Consider the following 12,710-nt stretch of genomic DNA (forward strand, 5'->3'; position numbering starts at 1 on the left):
AGCTTTGAGTTTGCCAGACTGTGAAAAAGTTAAAGGTAAGCACTGTTTCTGCCCGGTTTCGAACCAGGGACCTTTCGCGTGTGAGGCGAACATGATAACCACTACACTACAGAAACCCATTCATGCTGTTTTTTTGAGCCTTGCAAACCGAAAGTCTACCCTAAAGTAAGATCGGTGAAAAGAGCTGCTGAAAGCGACATTGACAAAAAGCACTAGCGCGCTCAAATTGTTTCTGCCCGGTTTCGAACCGGGGACCTTTCGCGTGTTAGGCGAACGTGATAACCACTACACTACAGAAACCTATCACGACAGCACTTTTCGGGTTGGTTGCTCGGAGGTTGGGGTCACCGTATTAGCTATTATTTGCTTCTGGTTGGTTGATAACCTGAGTTCAGTTTACCGTCCTTGCAAATGATACTCTTTGGTAATGAAGCAAAGAAGGAAGAAAGCCCATCTCGGATGCCTAACTTGATACAAATAACATCTCAAAACAGCCAGTACTGGCAAGATACACTGAGTCATGGATATCACCTCTAGCTTTTCCACACACTTTTCTCACCAGGTCAGCTGAAAACATACGCCAATGGTCGTCAGGTTTTCCAGCTCAGCTGACTAAGCAGGAGAACCAAAGTCCACATTCCAATTGCCTTTGGGTCCAGAAAACAAGTTTGCCTAAACACCAAACACTTACAGCGATGGTCAGCTCATAAACAGTGAAGAAAAAGAGCTCACATTGAAGGTGTTGCACCTAAACTGTGCTTTGTATTGGCAGATTTGGCTTACGGCTGCCAGAGGGGCAAGGCATGGCAAGAGCTTTGAGTTTGCCAGACTGTGAAAAAGTTAATAGTAAGCACTGTTTCTGCCCGGTTTCGAACCGGGGACCTTTCGCGTGTGAGGCGAACGTGATAACCACTACACTACAGAAACCCATTCATGCTGTTTTTTTGAGCCTTGCAAACCGAAAGTCTACCCTAAAGTAAGATCGGTGAAAAGAGCTGCTGAAAGCGACATTGACAAAAAGCACTAGCGCGCTCAAATTGTTTCTGCCCGGTTTCGAACCGGGGACCTTTCACGTGTTAGGCGAACGTGATAACCACTACACTACAGAAACCTATCACGACAGCACTTTTCGGGTTGGTTGCTCGGAGGTTGGGGTCACCGTATTAGCTATTATTTGCTTCTGGTTGGTTGATAACCTGAGTTCAGTTTACCGTCCTTGCAAATGATACTCTTTGGTAATGAAGCAAAGAAGGAAGAAAGCCCATCTCGGATGCCTAACTTGATACAAATAACATCTCAAAACAGCCAGTACTGGCAAGATACACTGAGTCATGGATATCACCTCTAGCTTTTCCACACACTTTTCTCACCAGGTCAGCTGAAAACATACGCCAACGGTCGTCAGGTTTTCCAGCTCAGCTGACTAAGCAGGAGAACCAAAGTCCACATTCCAATTGCCTTTGGGTCCAGAAAACAAGTTTGCCTAAACACCAAACACTTACAGCGATGGTCAGCTCATAAACAGTGAAGAAAAAGAGCTCACATTGAAGGTGTTGCACCTAAACTGTGCTTTGTATTGGCAGATTTGGCTTACGGCTGCCAGAGGGGCAAGGCATGGCAAGAGCTTTGAGTTTGCCAGACTGTGAAAAAGTTAATAGTAAGCACTGTTTCTGCCCGGTTTCGAACCGGGGACCTTTCGCGTGTGAGGCGAACGTGATAACCACTACACTACAGAAACCCATTCATGCTGTTTTTTTGAGCCTTGCAAACCGAAAGTCTACCCTAAAGTAAGATCGGTGAAAAGAGCTGCTGAAAGCGACATTGACAAAAAGCACTAGCGCGCTCAAATTGTTTCTGCCCGGTTTCGAACCGGGGACCTTTCGCATGTTAGGCGAACGTGATAACCACTACACTACAGAAACCTATCACGACAGCACTTTTCGGGTTGGTTGCTCGGAGGTTGGGGTCACCGTATTAGCTATTATTTGCTTCTGGTTGGTTGATAACCTGAGTTCAGTTTACCGTCCTTGCAAATGATACTCTTTGGTAATGAAGCAAAGAAGGAAGAAAGCCCATCTCGGATGCCTAACTTGATACAAATAACATCTCAAAACAGCCAGTACTGGCAAGATACACTGAGTCATGGATATCACCTCTAGCTTTTCCACACACTTTTCTCACCAGGTCAGCTGAAAACATACGCCAATGGTCGTCAGGTTTTCCAGCTCAGCTGACTAAGCAGGAGAACCAAAGTCCACATTCCAATTGCCTTTGGGTCCAGAAAACAAGTTTGCCTAAACACCAAACACTTACAGCGATGGTCAGCTCATAAACAGTGAAGAAAAAGAGCTCACATTGAAGGTGTTGCACCTAAACTGTGCTTTGTATTGGCAGATTTGGCTTACGGCTGCCAGAGGGGCAAGGCATGGCAAGAGCTTTGAGTTTGCCAGACTGTGAAAAAGTTAATAGTAAGCACTGTTTCTGCCCGGTTTCGAACCGGGGACCTTTCGCGTGTGAGGCGAACGTGATAACCACTACACTACAGAAACCCATTCATGCTGTTTTTTTGAGCCTTGCAAACCGAAAGTCTACCCTAAAGTAAGATCGGTGAAAAGAGCTGCTGAAAGCGACATTGACAAAAAGCACTAGCGCGCTCAAATTGTTTCTGCCCGGTTTCGAACCGGGGATCTTTCGCGTGTTAGGCGAACGTGATAACCACTACACTACAGAAACCTATCACGACAGCACTTTTCGGGTTGGTTGCTCGGAGGTTGGGGTCACCGTATTAGCTATTATTTGCTTCTGGTTGGTTGATAACCTGAGTTCAGTTTACCGTCCTTGCAAATGATACTCTTTGGTAATGAAGCAAAGAAGGAAGAAAGCCCATCTCGGATGCCTAACTTGATACAAATAACATCCTCAAAACAGCCAGTACTGGCAAGATACACTGAGTCATGGATATCACCTCTAGCTTTTCCACACACTTTTCTCACCAGGTCAGCTGAAAACATACGCCAATGGTCGTCAGGTTTTCCAGCTCAGCTGACTAAGCAGGAGAACCAAAGTCCACATTCCAATTGCCTTTGGGTCCAGAAAACAAGTTTGCCTAAACACCAAACACTTACAGCGATGGTCAGCTCATAAACAGTGAAGAAAAAGAGCTCACATTGAAGGTGTTGCACCTAAACTGTGCTTTGTATTGGCAGATTTGGCTTACGGCTGCCAGAGGGGCAAGGCATGGCAAGAGCTTTGAGTTTGCCAGACTGTGAAAAAGTTAATAGTAAGCACTGTTTCTGCCCGGTTTCGAACCGGGGACCTTTCGCGTGTGAGGCGAACGTGATAACCACTACACTACAGAAACCCATTCATGCTGTGTTTTTGAGCCTTGCAAACCGAAAGTCTACCCTAAAGTAAGATCGGTGAAAAGAGCTGCTGAAAGCGACATTGACAAAAAGCACTAGCGCGCTCAAATTGTTTCTGCCCGGTTTCGAACCGGGGACCTTTCGCATGTTAGGCGAACGTGATAACCACTACACTACAGAAACCTATCACGACAGCACTTTTCGGGTTGGTTGCTCGGAGGTTGGGGTCACCGTATTAGCTATTATTTGCTTCTGGTTGGTTGATAACCTGAGTTCAGTTTACCGTCCTTGCAAATGATACTCTTTGGTAATGAAGCAAAGAAGGAAGAAAGCCCATCTCGGATGCCTAACTTGATACAAATAACATCCTCAAAACAGCCAGTACTGGCAAGATACACTGAGTCATGGATATCACCTCTAGCTTTTCCACACACTTTTCTCACCAGGTCAGCTGAAAACATACGCCAATGGTCGTCAGGTTTTCCAGCTCAGCTGACTAAGCAGGAGAACCAAAGTCCACATTCCAATTGCCTTTGGGTCCAGAAAACAAGTTTGCCTAAACACCAAACACTTACAGCGATGGTCAGCTCATAAACAGTGAAGAAAAAGAGCTCACATTGAAGGTGTTGCACCTAAACTATGCTTTGTATTGGCAGATTTGGCTTACGGCTGCCAGAGGGGGAAGGCATGGCAAGAGCTTTGAGTTTGCCAGACTGTGAAAAAGTTAAAGGTAAGCACTGTTTCTGCCCGGTTTCGAACCAGGGACCTTTCGCGTGTGAGGCGAACGTGATAACCACTACACTACAGAAACCCATTCATGCTGTTCTTTTGAGCCTTGCAAACCGAAAGTCTACCCTAAAGTAAGATCGGTGAAAAGAGCTGCTGAAAGCGACATTGACAAAAAGCACTAGCGCGCTCAAATTGTTTCTGCCCGGTTTCGAACCGAGGACCTTTCGCGTGTTAGGCGAACGTGATAACCACTACACTACAGAAACCTATCACGACAGCACTTTTCGGGTTGGTTGCTCGGAGGTTGGGGTCACCGTATTAGCTATTATTTGCTTCTGGTTGGTTGATAACCTGAGTTCAGTTTACCGTCCTTGCAAATGATACTCTTTGGTAATGAAGCAAAGAAGGAAGAAAGCCCATCTCGGATGCCTAACTTGATACAAATAACATCCTCAAAACAGCCAGTACTGGCAAGATACACTGAGTCATGGATATCACCTCTAGCTTTTCCACACACTTTTCTCACCAGGTCAGCTGAAAACATGCGCCAATGGTCGTCAGGTTTTCCAGCTCAGCTGACTAAGCAGGAGAACCAAAGTCCACATTCCAATTGCCTTTGGGTCCAGAAAACAAGTTTGCCTAAACACCAAACACTTACAGCGATGGTCAGCTCATAAACAGTGAAGAAAAAGAGCTCACATTGAAGGTGTTGCACCTAAACTATGCTTTGTATTGGCAGATTTGGCTTACGGCTGCTAGAGGGGCAAGGCATGGCAAGAGCTTTGAGTTTGCCAGACTGTGAAAAAGTTAAAGGTAAGCACTGTTTCTGCCCGGTTTCGAACCAGGGACCTTTCGCGTGTGAGGCGAACGTGATAACCACTACACTACAGAAACCCATTCATGCTGTTTTTTTGAGCCTTGCAAACCGAAAGTCTACCCTAAAGTAAGATCGGTGAAAAGAGCTGCTGAAAGCGACATTGACAAAAAGCACTAGCGCGCTCAAATTGTTTCTGCCCGGTTTCGAACCGAGGACCTTTCGCGTGTTAGGCGAACGTGATAACCACTACACTACAGAAACCTATCACGACAACACTTTTCGGGTTGGTTGCTCGGAGGTTGGGGTCACCGTATTAGCTATTATTTGCTTCTGGTTGGTTGATAACCTGAGTTCAGTTTACCGTCCTTGCAAATGATACTCTTTGGTAATGAAGCAAAGAAGGAAGAAAGCCCATCTCGGATGCCTAACTTGATACAAATAACATCCTCAAAACAGCCAGTACTGGCAAGATACACTGAGTCATGGATATCACCTCTAGCTTTTCCACACACTTTTCTCACCAGGTCAGCTGAAAACATACGCCAATGGTCGTCAGGTTTTCCAGCTCAGCTGACTAAGCAGGAGAACCAAAGTCCACATTCCAATTGCCTTTGGGTCCAGAAAACAAGTTTGCCTAAACACCAAACACTTACAGCGATGGTCAGCTCATAAACAGTGAAGAAAAAGAGCTCACATTGAAGGTGTTGCACCTAAACTATGCTTTGTATTGGCAGATTTGGCTTACGGCTGCCAGAGGGGCAAGGCATGGCAAGAGCTTTGAGTTTGCCAGACTGTGAAAAAGTTAAAGGTAAGCACTGTTTCTGCCCGGTTTCGAACCAGGGACCTTTCGCGTGTGAGGCGAACATGATAACCACTACACTACAGAAACCCATTCATGCTGTTTTTTTGAGCCTTGCAAACCGAAAGTCTACCCTAAAGTAAGATCGGTGAAAAGAGCTGCTGAAAGCGACATTGACAAAAAGCACTAGCGCGCTCAAATTGTTTCTGCCCGGTTTCGAACCGGGGACCTTTCGCGTGTTAGGCGAACGTGATAACCACTACACTACAGAAACCTATCACGACAGCACTTTTCGGGTTGGTTGCTCGGAGGTTGGGGTCACCGTATTAGCTATTATTTGCTTCTGGTTGGTTGATAACCTGAGTTCAGTTTACCGTCCTTGCAAATGATACTCTTTGGTAATGAAGCAAAGAAGGAAGAAAGCCCATCTCGGATGCCTAACTTGATACAAATAACATCTCAAAACAGCCAGTACTGGCAAGATACACTGAGTCATGGATATCACCTCTAGCTTTTCCACACACTTTTCTCACCAGGTCAGCTGAAAACATACGCCAATGGTCGTCAGGTTTTCCAGCTCAGCTGACTAAGCAGGAGAACCAAAGTCCACATTCCAATTGCCTTTGGGTCCAGAAAACAAGTTTGCCTAAACACCAAACACTTACAGCGATGGTCAGCTCATAAACAGTGAAGAAAAAGAGCTCACATTGAAGGTGTTGCACCTAAACTGTGCTTTGTATTGGCAGATTTGGCTTACGGCTGCCAGAGGGGCAAGGCATGGCAAGAGCTTTGAGTTTGCCAGACTGTGAAAAAGTTAATAGTAAGCACTGTTTCTGCCCGGTTTCGAACCGGGGACCTTTCGCGTGTGAGGCGAACGTGATAACCACTACACTACAGAAACCCATTCATGCTGTTTTTTTGAGCCTTGCAAACCGAAAGTCTACCCTAAAGTAAGATCGGTGAAAAGAGCTGCTGAAAGCGACATTGACAAAAAGCACTAGCGCGCTCAAATTGTTTCTGCCCGGTTTCGAACCGGGGACCTTTCACGTGTTAGGCGAACGTGATAACCACTACACTACAGAAACCTATCACGACAGCACTTTTCGGGTTGGTTGCTCGGAGGTTGGGGTCACCGTATTAGCTATTATTTGCTTCTGGTTGGTTGATAACCTGAGTTCAGTTTACCGTCCTTGCAAATGATACTCTTTGGTAATGAAGCAAAGAAGGAAGAAAGCCCATCTCGGATGCCTAACTTGATACAAATAACATCTCAAAACAGCCAGTACTGGCAAGATACACTGAGTCATGGATATCACCTCTAGCTTTTCCACACACTTTTCTCACCAGGTCAGCTGAAAACATACGCCAACGGTCGTCAGGTTTTCCAGCTCAGCTGACTAAGCAGGAGAACCAAAGTCCACATTCCAATTGCCTTTGGGTCCAGAAAACAAGTTTGCCTAAACACCAAACACTTACAGCGATGGTCAGCTCATAAACAGTGAAGAAAAAGAGCTCACATTGAAGGTGTTGCACCTAAACTATGCTTTGTATTGGCAGATTTGGCTTACGGCTGCCAGAGGGGCAAGGCATGGCAAGAGCTTTGAGTTTGCCAGACTGTGAAAAAGTTAATAGTAAGCACTGTTTCTGCCCGGTTTCGAACCGGGGACCTTTCGCGTGTGAGGCGAACGTGATAACCACTACACTACAGAAACCCATTCATGCTGTTTTTTTGAGCCTTGCAAACCGAAAGTCTACCCTAAAGTAAGATCGGTGAAAAGAGCTGCTGAAAGCGACATTGACAAAAAGCACTAGCGCGCTCAAATTGTTTCTGCCCGGTTTCGAACCGGGGACCTTTCGCATGTTAGGCGAACGTGATAACCACTACACTACAGAAACCTATCACGACAGCACTTTTCGGGTTGGTTGCTCGGAGGTTGGGGTCACCGTATTAGCTATTATTTGCTTCTGGTTGGTTGATAACCTGAGTTCAGTTTACCGTCCTTGCAAATGATACTCTTTGGTAATGAAGCAAAGAAGGAAGAAAGCCCATCTCGGATGCCTAACTTGATACAAATAACATCTCAAAACAGCCAGTACTGGCAAGATACACTGAGTCATGGATATCACCTCTAGCTTTTCCACACACTTTTCTCACCAGGTCAGCTGAAAACATACGCCAATGGTCGTCAGGTTTTCCAGCTCAGCTGACTAAGCAGGAGAACCAAAGTCCACATTCCAATTGCCTTTGGGTCCAGAAAACAAGTTTGCCTAAACACCAAACACTTACAGCGATGGTCAGCTCATAAACAGTGAAGAAAAAGAGCTCACATTGAAGGTGTTGCACCTAAACTGTGCTTTGTATTGGCAGATTTGGCTTACGGCTGCCAGAGGGGCAAGGCATGGCAAGAGCTTTGAGTTTGCCAGACTGTGAAAAAGTTAATAGTAAGCACTGTTTCTGCCCGGTTTCGAACCGGGGACCTTTCGCGTGTGAGGCGAACGTGATAACCACTACACTACAGAAACCCATTCATGCTGTTTTTTTGAGCCTTGCAAACCGAAAGTCTACCCTAAAGTAAGATCGGTGAAAAGAGCTGCTGAAAGCGACATTGACAAAAAGCACTAGCGCGCTCAAATTGTTTCTGCCCGGTTTCGAACCGGGGACCTTTCGCATGTTAGGCGAACGTGATAACCACTACACTACAGAAACCTATCACGACAGCACTTTTCGGGTTGGTTGCTCGGAGGTTGGGGTCACCGTATTAGCTATTATTTGCTTCTGGTTGGTTGATAACCTGAGTTCAGTTTACCGTCCTTGCAAATGATACTCTTTGGTAATGAAGCAAAGAAGGAAGAAAGCCCATCTCGGATGCCTAACTTGATACAAATAACATCCTCAAAACAGCCAGTACTGGCAAGATACACTGAGTCATGGATATCACCTCTAGCTTTTCCACACACTTTTCTCACCAGGTCAGCTGAAAACATACGCCAATGGTCGTCAGGTTTTCCAGCTCAGCTGACTAAGCAGGAGAACCAAAGTCCACATTCCAATTGCCTTTGGGTCCAGAAAACAAGTTTGCCTAAACACCAAACACTTACAGCGATGGTCAGCTCATAAACAGTGAAGAAAAAGAGCTCACATTGAAGGTGTTGCACCTAAACTATGCTTTGTATTGGCAGATTTGGCTTACGGCTGCCAGAGGGGCAAGGCATGGCAAGAGCTTTGAGTTTGCCAGACTGTGAAAAAGTTAAAGGTAAGCACTGTTTCTGCCCGGTTTCGAACCAGGGACCTTTCGCGTGTGAGGCGAACGTGATAACCACTACACTACAGAAACCCATTCATGCTGTTTTTTTGAGCCTTGCAAACCGAAAGTCTACCCTAAAGTAAGATCGGTGAAAAGAGCTGCTGAAAGCGACATTGACAAAAAGCACTAGCGCGCTCAAATTGTTTCTGCCCGGTTTCGAACCGGGGACCTTTCGCATGTTAGGCGAACGTGATAACCACTACACTACAGAAACCTATCACGACAGCACTTTTCGGGTTGGTTGCTCGGAGGTTGGGGTCACCGTATTAGCTATTATTTGCTTCTGGTTGGTTGATAACCTGAGTTCAGTTTACCGTCCTTGCAAATGATACTCTTTGGTAATGAAGCAAAGAAGGAAGAAAGCCCATCTCGGATGCCTAACTTGATACAAATAACATCCTCAAAACAGCCAGTACTGGCAAGATACACTGAGTCATGGATATCACCTCTAGCTTTTCCACACACTTTTCTCACCAGGTCAGCTGAAAACATACGCCAATGGTCGTCAGGTTTTCCAGCTCAGCTGACTAAGCAGGAGAACCAAAGTCCACATTCCAATTGCCTTTGGGTCCAGAAAACAAGTTTGCCTAAACACCAAACACTTACAGCGATGGTCAGCTCATAAACAGTGAAGAAAAAGAGCTCACATTGAAGGTGTTGCACCTAAACTATGCTTTGTATTGGCAGATTTGGCTTACGGCTGCCAGAGGGGCAAGGCATGGCAAGAGCTTTGAGTTTGCCAGACTGTGAAAAAGTTAAAGGTAAGCACTGTTTCTGCCTGGTTTCGAACCGGGGACCTTTCGCGTGTGAGGCGAACGTGATAACCACTACACTACAGAAACCCATTCATGCTGTTTTTTTGAGCCTTGCAAACCGAAAGTCTACCCTAAAGTAAGATCGGTGAAAAGAGCTGCTGAAAGCGACATTGACAAAAAGCACTAGCGCGCTCAAATTGTTTCTGCCCGGTTTCGAACCGGGGACCTTTCGCGTGTTAGGCGAACGTGATAACCACTACACTACAGAAACCTATCACGACAGCACTTTTCGGGTTGGTTCCTCGGAGGTTGGGGTCACCGTATTAGCTATTATTTGCTTCTGGTTGGTTGATAACCTGAGTTCAGTTTACCGTCCTTGCAAATGATACTCTTTGGTAATGAAGCAAAGAAGGAAGAAAGCCCATCTCGGATGCCTAACTTGATACAAATAACATCCTCAAAACAGCCAGTACTGGCAAGATACACTGAGTCATGGATATCACCTCTAGCTTTTCCACACACTTTTCTCACCAGGTCAGCCGAAAACATACGCCAATGGTCGTCAGGTTTTCCAGCTCAGCTGACTAAGCAGGAGAACCAAAGTCCACATTCCAATTGCCTTTGGGTCCAGAAAACAAGTTTGCCTAAACACCAAACACTTACAGCGATGGTCAGCTCATAAACAGTGAAGAAAAAGAGCTCACATTGAAGGTGTTGCACCTAAACTATGCTTTGTATTGGCAGATTTGGCTTACGGCTGCCAGAGGGGCAAGGCATGGCAAGAGCTTTGAGTTTGCCAGACTGTGAAAAAGTTAAAGGTAAGCACTGTTTCTGCCCGGTTTCGAACCGGGGACCTTTCGCGTGTGAGGCAAACGTGATAACCACTACACTACAGAAACCCATTCATGCTGTGTTTTTGAGCCTTGCAAACCGAAAGTCTACCCTAAAGTAAGATCGGTGAAAAGAGCTGCTGAAAGCGACATTGACAAAAAGCACTAGCGCGCTCAAATTGTTTCTGCCCGGTTTCGAACCGGGGACCTTTCGCATGTTAGGCGAACGTGATAACCACTACACTACAGAAACCAATCACGACAGCACTTTTCGGGTTGGTTGCTCGGAGATTGGGGTCACCGTATTAGCTATTATTTGCTTCTGGTTGGTTGATAACCTGAGTTCAGTTTACCGTCCTTGCAAATGATACTCTTTGGTAATGAAGCAAAGAAGGAAGAAAGCCCATCTCGGATGCCTAACTTGATACAAATAACATCCTCAAAACAGCCAGTACTGGCAAGATACACTGAGTCATGGATATCACCTCTAGCTTTTCCACACACTTTTCTCACCAGGTCAGCTGAAAACATACGCCAATGGTCGTCAGGTTTTCCAGCTCAGCTGACTAAGCAGGAGAACCAAAGTCCACATTCCAATTGCCTTTGGGTCCAGAAAACAAGTTTGCCTAAACACCAAACACTTACAGCGATGGTCAGCTCATAAACAGTGAAGAAAAAGAGCTCACATTGAAGGTGTTGCACCTAAACTGTGCTTTGTATTGGCAGATTTGGCTTACGGCTGCCAGAGGGGCAAGGCATGGCAAGAGCTTTGAGTTTGCCAGACTGTGAAAAAGTTAATAGTAAGCACTGTTTCTGCCCGGTTTCGAACCGGGGACCTTTCGCGTGTGAGGCGAACGTGATAACCACTACACTACAGAAACCCATTCATGCTGTTTTTTTGAGCCTTGCAAACCGAAAGTCTACCCTAAAGTAAGATCGGTGAAAAGAGCTGCTGAAAGCGACATTGACAAAAAGCACTAGCGCGCTCAAATTGTTTCTGCCCGGTTTCGAACCGGGGACCTTTCGCATGTTAGGCGAACGTGATAACCACTACACTACAGAAACCTATCACGACAGCACTTTTCGGGTTGGTTGCTCGGAGGTTGGGGTCACCGTATTAGCTATTATTTGCTTCTGGTTGGTTGATAACCTGAGTTCAGTTTACCGTCCTTGCAAATGATACTCTTTGGTAATGAAGCAAAGAAGGAAGAAAGCCCATCTCGGATGCCTAACTTGATACAAATAACATCCTCAAAACAGCCAGTACTGGCAAGATACACTGAGTCATGGATATCACCTCTAGCTTTTCCACACACTTTTCTCACCAGGTCAGCTGAAAACATACGCCAATGGTCGTCAGGTTTTCCAGCTCAGCTGACTAAGCAGGAGAACCAAAGTCCACATTCCAATTGCCTTTGGGTCCAGAAAACAAGTTTGCCTAAACACCAAACACTTACAGCGATGGTCAGCTCATAAACAGTGAAGAAAAAGAGCTCACATTGAAGGTGTTGCACCTAAACTATGCTTTGTATTGGCAGATTTGGCTTACGGCTGCCAGAGGGGCAAGGCATGGCAAGAGCTTTGAGTTTGCCAGACTGTGAAAAAGTTAAAGGTAAGCACTGTTTCTGCCCGGTTTCGAACCAGGGACCTTTCGCGTGTGAGGCGAACGTGATAACCACTACACTACAGAAACCCATTCATGCTGTTTTTTTGAGCCTTGCAAACCGAAAGTCTACCCTAAAGTAAGATCGGTGAAAAGAGCTGCTGAAAGCGACATTGACAAAAAGCACTAGCGCGCTCAAATTGTTTCTGCCCGGTTTCGAACCGGGGACCTTTCGCATGTTAGGCGAACGTGATAACCACTACACTACAGAAACCTATCACGACAGCACTTTTCGGGTTGGTTGCTCGGAGGTTGGGGTCACCGTATTAGCTATTATTTGCTTCTGGTTGGTTGATAACCTGAGTTCAGTTTACCGTCCTTGCAAATGATACTCTTTGGTAATGAAGCAAAGAAGGAAGAAAGCCCATCTCGGATGCCTAACTTGATACAAATAACATCCTCAAAACAGCCAGTACTGGCAAGATACACTGAGTCATGGATATCACCTCT

General features: G+C 45.7%; 11 non-coding genes across 11 annotated transcripts; all 11 read right to left on the minus strand.

Annotated features, from left to right (window-relative positions):
* Positions 1-227: 227 nt before the first annotated feature.
* TRNAV-AAC (transfer RNA valine (anticodon AAC)) lies at positions 228-300 on the minus strand. The gene has a single exon. It is a non-coding gene; the product is annotated as a tRNA-Val (tRNA).
* Positions 301-854: 554 nt separating this feature from the next.
* Positions 855-927, minus strand: TRNAV-CAC (transfer RNA valine (anticodon CAC)). Its single transcript has one exon. It is a non-coding gene; the product is annotated as a tRNA-Val (tRNA).
* Positions 928-1,665: 738 nt separating this feature from the next.
* Positions 1,666-1,738, minus strand: TRNAV-CAC (transfer RNA valine (anticodon CAC)). The gene has a single exon. It is a non-coding gene; the product is annotated as a tRNA-Val (tRNA).
* A 738-nt stretch (positions 1,739-2,476) lies between these two features.
* Positions 2,477-2,549, minus strand: TRNAV-CAC (transfer RNA valine (anticodon CAC)). The gene has a single exon. It is a non-coding gene; the product is annotated as a tRNA-Val (tRNA).
* A 739-nt stretch (positions 2,550-3,288) lies between these two features.
* On the minus strand, positions 3,289-3,361 carry TRNAV-CAC (transfer RNA valine (anticodon CAC)). The gene has a single exon. It is a non-coding gene; the product is annotated as a tRNA-Val (tRNA).
* A 2,547-nt stretch (positions 3,362-5,908) lies between these two features.
* On the minus strand, positions 5,909-5,981 carry TRNAV-AAC (transfer RNA valine (anticodon AAC)). The gene has a single exon. It is a non-coding gene; the product is annotated as a tRNA-Val (tRNA).
* Positions 5,982-6,535: 554 nt separating this feature from the next.
* On the minus strand, positions 6,536-6,608 carry TRNAV-CAC (transfer RNA valine (anticodon CAC)). The gene has a single exon. It is a non-coding gene; the product is annotated as a tRNA-Val (tRNA).
* Positions 6,609-7,346: 738 nt separating this feature from the next.
* TRNAV-CAC (transfer RNA valine (anticodon CAC)) lies at positions 7,347-7,419 on the minus strand. The gene has a single exon. It is a non-coding gene; the product is annotated as a tRNA-Val (tRNA).
* A 738-nt stretch (positions 7,420-8,157) lies between these two features.
* Positions 8,158-8,230, minus strand: TRNAV-CAC (transfer RNA valine (anticodon CAC)). The gene has a single exon. It is a non-coding gene; the product is annotated as a tRNA-Val (tRNA).
* Positions 8,231-9,965: 1,735 nt separating this feature from the next.
* Positions 9,966-10,038, minus strand: TRNAV-AAC (transfer RNA valine (anticodon AAC)). The gene has a single exon. It is a non-coding gene; the product is annotated as a tRNA-Val (tRNA).
* Positions 10,039-11,405: 1,367 nt separating this feature from the next.
* Positions 11,406-11,478, minus strand: TRNAV-CAC (transfer RNA valine (anticodon CAC)). Its single transcript has one exon. It is a non-coding gene; the product is annotated as a tRNA-Val (tRNA).
* Positions 11,479-12,710: the final 1,232 nt, after the last annotated feature.

This window comes from Lithobates pipiens, unplaced genomic scaffold, assembly GCF_037356315.1.
Source record: "Lithobates pipiens isolate NorthernLeopardFrog02 unplaced genomic scaffold, aLitPip1_a1.2 Scaffold_8, whole genome shotgun sequence".
In the NCBI taxonomy this organism is placed as follows: domain Eukaryota; kingdom Metazoa; phylum Chordata; class Amphibia; order Anura; family Ranidae; genus Lithobates; species Lithobates pipiens.